At 41.5% G+C, this 5198-nt stretch overlaps 1 pseudogene; it reads left to right on the top strand.

The window, feature by feature from the left end:
* Window positions 1-4202: 4202 nt before the first annotated feature.
* On the top strand, window positions 4203-4624 carry LOC110598012 (high mobility group nucleosome-binding domain-containing protein 3 pseudogene; annotated as a pseudogene).
* Window positions 4625-5198: the final 574 nt, after the last annotated feature.

Below are 5198 nucleotides of genomic sequence, written 5' to 3'. Positions count from 1 at the left end.
CCACTGAGCCACATCCATATATATATATATATATATATATATATATATATATATATATGGCTGGGGATGTGGCTCAGTGGTTAAGATATATATATATTTTACAGATAAGGCCAGGACAAAAAAAAAATATATATATATATATATACACACACACATACATATACATATATATGTACATTTATTATTATTATTATCATTTTGAGACAGGTTCTCATTACTTAGAGCCTTGCTAGGTTGCTGAGGCTGGCTTTGAACTTGCAATCCTCCTGCCTTAGCCTCCCGAGCTGCTGGGATCATAGGCATGTGTCTCCATGCCCAGCCAATATGGGGATTCTTACGGTGATGAAGATGAAAAAGTTCTAAAATTCATTGTGCTGATGGTTGTAAAATTCTGGGAATATATAAAAACCATTGAATCATACACTTTAAATGGGCAAATTTTATGGTATCTCTATTTCAACAGAGCTGTTATCAAACATGTACTCACATCTATGGACACATCTGTGTCCCTCTGGCCCCTTCTCTTGTGTTTATCAGCCTATGAATCACCCCAAGAGCAAAAGTCATCCTGATACAACTTCTTGAACAGATTCCAATAGCATTGAATCACTTCCAACAAATTTAGAGCACCCGTTTTTTAGCAGAAAAATAATAAGCACTTATCAAGAGCATCTGTCATTCATGCTAAAGGAGTGGAGGCTGCTCAATCAGACATGGACTTGCTGATAGAGACAGCCTGGAAAGAATCTGTTTTGCATCATTGATGGCCTCAAACCTGCAAGACCTTGTGATGATGGAACTGGAGGTAATGAGCCACCACAAAGAAAGTCATGTTTTTCCACATAGGATCACAAAAGGAAGGTCAACTCCACCAGTTCCCCACGGAAGACTTTGTGGTCCTCTCCATAGTAATTGCTCCACCTTGGGCTCAGACTTGCATGCCTCCCTCTCAGCCAATGTGCCATCACCTGGTCCTGCCCACTGGCCTCAGTCACATTGCTACCTGAGTCCTAGGCCACAGGCATGACTCTAGGGACCCAATCAATTAGGTCCAGCCACTTGCCCCAAAATCCAAACAGAAAAGGTATTGGGGAAAAGCACAAAAGAAACTTTTATCACTGGAGATCACAGGAAAGACAAAGTGACTCACTTCCTTGGCCCTATCTTCAAGGCACTGACGGTGACTTTGACATTTTATAGAAAGAGAAATGAAAGCAAGTGTTGGAGGCTTTCAAAGCTGCCAAAGCAGGTGATACTGATCAAGTGTAGTCTGTCCATCATTACCTCAGGATTGGTCAGGCAGGGTCTTGTCCCATATAAGAAAGTTCCTGTGGCTTGGGGTGTAGCTCTAGCTCAACAAAAGATGCTTATCAGATCAGACCTTGTTTTTGGAATCCATGGTGACTCAGAGCAAAGAAACTGGATGTAAAATGGAGGAAGAGGCCAAGTCTTTAATCCCACTATTAGCCACCCATTGCACATTTGCAGGTGAGTGAAGAGTTGAAGTCCTTTTTACAATGTCAGAGGAGAGGCCTGGAGTTAATGAGATGTGAGAAAAGGTTTGCTAGAGGATTCCAGAAAACATGACGCCTCACTTCAGCTGGATGAGGCTGAATGTATTAGTGATTTATTGCTGCTTAACATATTACCCCAAAACTTAGTGGCTTACAGCAACAAGCGCTTATTACCACATGGCTTCTGTGGACTGGCCCCCAGGATCAGCTTGTGGGATAGCTCCCGCTCATGGTTTCTCATGAGGAGCTGCTGTAACTAGAGGCTTGACAGTGGCTAGAGGATCAGCTTCCAATATCAGCTCAACTCTAAGACTTTTCAATGGCTGCTGGCAGGAGGCCTTGTTTCCTCTGACTGTTGGGGGACTTCCATTTTTCACCTCCTGGGCTTCTTCAAGGGTTGCCTATGTGTCTTTCCAACATAGCAGCTGCCTTCCCCCGAACAAGAAGTCTGAGAGCAAGCAGAAATCACCACTCTCTGACGTAACAGGACATCACTTCTACTTTTTTCTATTTGTTACAGCAACTCACTAAGTCTAGCCTACATATAAGCAGAGAGGAGTAGGAGTCTATCTTTGAAAGGAAGTGTCAAAGCATATTTAAGAGCCACACTGAGGAAGCCTGTATCCCCAAGCTTTTGTTGTTTTATTTTATAGTATTTGGGATTAAATAAATCCAAAGGTGTCCTACCATTGTCCTATATCCCAAGTCTTTTTTCTTTTCTTTCTTTTCTTTTTCTTTTTTTTTTTAGGCAGGGTCTTGCTAAGTTGCCCAGACTGGCCTCAAACATATGATCCTCCTGCTTCAACCTCCTGATTATCTGGGATGACAGGTGTGTGTTACCACACCTGACAAACCCCCAGAGATTTTTAGCAGTCATTTTTCAACTACAAAGAACTAGTTTGGGGAAAGATATAAAGAAACCCGGACTTTGATACCACTATAGACTAAATCACCCTAAAGAGGAAATAAAAGAAAATAAAGGATACATTTGACAGAACTTTGGGGGCAGGAGTAAATCAGGGCTGGGGAGGGAGAAGATAGTACTTAGAAGTTGTCAATTGATTCCAACTCAGAAACTGCAAAAGTAGCCTGTAATCCAGGACTGAGATAGGAAAATGGAAAGTTCAAGGTCAGCCTCAGCAACTTAGCAAGGTCTTAAGCAACTTAGTGAGATCCTGCCTCAAAAAATTAATTAGTTAATTAATTAATTAAAAAATAAATAAAAAGGGCTGGGGATGTAGCTCAGTGGTAAAGCACCCTGGATTAAATTTCCAGTATGAAAGAAAGAGAGAGAGAGAGAGAGAGAGAGAGAGAGAGAGAGAGAGAGAGAGAGAGAGAGAAGGAAGGAAGGGAGGGAGGGAGCGAGGGAGGGAGGGAGGGAAAAGAAAGAAACTGAAAAAGCAAAAGGATTTTATTGGGATCTTAGGAATTGCAATTCAGCAACACAGATTCATTGTAAATTAGTGTTCCAGAAAAGGCAGGGAATGTGGGAGCTTGTAAGGACAAACTGTGTTGATTTAGTACAATGTATGGTATATAGTATGTATTTATTAGTGTATAAATCAATAATTTTCAAAACTTGTTTCTTACTAGGAGTTACAGAACCTCACAAACTTGTATGTATTGACCATTAGGCAAAAATGTATTTATATTTGCTAAATTATCCTGTAGCCATTTGGAATTACTTACATGACCCAAATAATCCATATTAGTATTATTATATAACTAATAAAGGATCTTTTTAAGACAAAAAAACTGTGTTGATTTATTACAAAGCAGTAAAAATTATTTTGTGAGGCAACTTCTGTTGGAGTTGAAAACAAGTGCTACAGGACAGGGCTTATGACACTACTAAAAAATAAAGAATAGAACGTGTACACTTAGTAAAAGTGTCCACAGAACAAAGGTCTGATAACCTCTTTTTTAAAAAATATCTTTTTAGTTGTAGATTGACACAATACCTTTATTTTATTTATTTATTTTTATGTGGTGCTGAGGATCAAACCCAGTGCCTCACATGGGCTAGGAAGTGCTCTGTCACTGAGCCACAGTCACAGCCCTCTGATAACCTCTTGATGTACATCCTAAGTCTCAGGGCCCAATGTGCTTGTCTGTTCTACAGTCAGAATCTGTGACCAAAGTTCACACACCTCAGCTGGGATCCGGCATAAATCCTGCTTCCAATCACCTCCCTACTCCACTTTGAAAAGTTCTTTCAGTATAGTTTTTGTCATGATTTTTTCCTTCTATTTCCATAAAACCAAGGGCCCAGAGCCTCAGCAAAGCAGCATTCCCAGCTGGGGGCCCCTGCAAAGGGCATTTCTGAGTATTGGCCAGGGTGCTACCTGATGCTGCCCTCCTGCGAGAACATATCCACATGGACTTCCTATGGGATGATCCCACACCATAGGGATCTTCACTCAGCTACCTGTGTAGCTAAGACCCAAGATTGCTAAGTCCAGAGGAACTCCCATACCCCAATTTAAGAGATGACTGAGCCGGCAGGGCATGGTAATCCCAGCAGTTTGGGAGGCTGAAGCAGGAGGATTGGGAATTCAAAAATTTAGCAAGGCCCTATGCAATTTAGAGACACCTTGTCTTTAAATATAATATTTTAAAAAGCTGGGAAGCAAGAGTGAATAGCCCCCAGGAGGGAGCTGCTGAGGTGTAGGTCAGAGAGGCGGGGCTATGCTGTGTCCTGTGTGTGAGCAGCTGCAGCAGCAGAGGCAGCATCTAACTGCAGTGCCAGCAGTTCCAGCCCATTGCTTTACTTTTTGCTGCACCAATATAGTCATATGCTGAAGAGAAAACCTGCAGAAAATAGAAGGCAAAGATGGATCCAAAGTATCCAAACAGGAGGCCACGAGACAGTCTGCCAGGTCGTCAGCAAACCTGCTCCACCAAAACCTGAACCTAAATCAAGAAAAGCACCTGCTAAGAAAGAACCTGGAACAAAGATTAGCAGAGGTACAGGGGGAAAAAAAGCAGGAAACTGGAAAGGAATTGCAATTCCTTTCCAGTAATTGCAACTACTGCACCATCTGGAAATGGTGAAACTAAAACTGAAGAGGCATAGAAAAACTGAATCTGTACATATTGAGAGAGAATGAATTACCATAAAAATTTGGGTTGATTTTATGCATCTCTTGAGATAACTTCTTTTTTGTGGGGGCAGGTACCAGGAATCAAACTCAGGGGCACTTGCCCACTGAGCCACATCTCCAGTCCTTTCTCATATTTTATTTAGAGACAGGGTCTCACTGAGTTGCTAGGTCTCACATGGGCTAGGCAAGTGCTATGTCTCTGAGCCACAGCCACAGCCTCTCATACTCCACCCCCCTTATATATCCCTCGCTAAATTGCTGAGGCTGGCTTTGAATTCATGATCCTCCTGCCTCAGCTTCCATAGCCACTGGGATTACAGGCATGCACCATTGTGCCTGGCTTGAGATAACCTTTAAAAGCTATTTTACCAAGTGTTGTGTAAATGCTAGGACCCTACTAGTCGGCATACAAAATATATAAGGATGAACATTTTACTTTTTGGAAATCTCCATCATCCTCAAATAAAATAATATCAATTTGATATTAGAAGCTATCTGTAAAATTGATTCAGCATTCCATACATCTGCCTTAAAAACTTGGTCCTGTGCATACATGGTGTTTTTACTGTGCATATTTAAA

This window comes from Ictidomys tridecemlineatus, chromosome 5 (assembly GCF_052094955.1).
Source record: "Ictidomys tridecemlineatus isolate mIctTri1 chromosome 5, mIctTri1.hap1, whole genome shotgun sequence".
In the NCBI taxonomy this organism is placed as follows: domain Eukaryota; kingdom Metazoa; phylum Chordata; class Mammalia; order Rodentia; family Sciuridae; genus Ictidomys; species Ictidomys tridecemlineatus.
The sequence above is the reverse complement of the archived record's forward strand: the minus strand, read 5'-3'. Positions and strand labels throughout refer to the sequence as shown.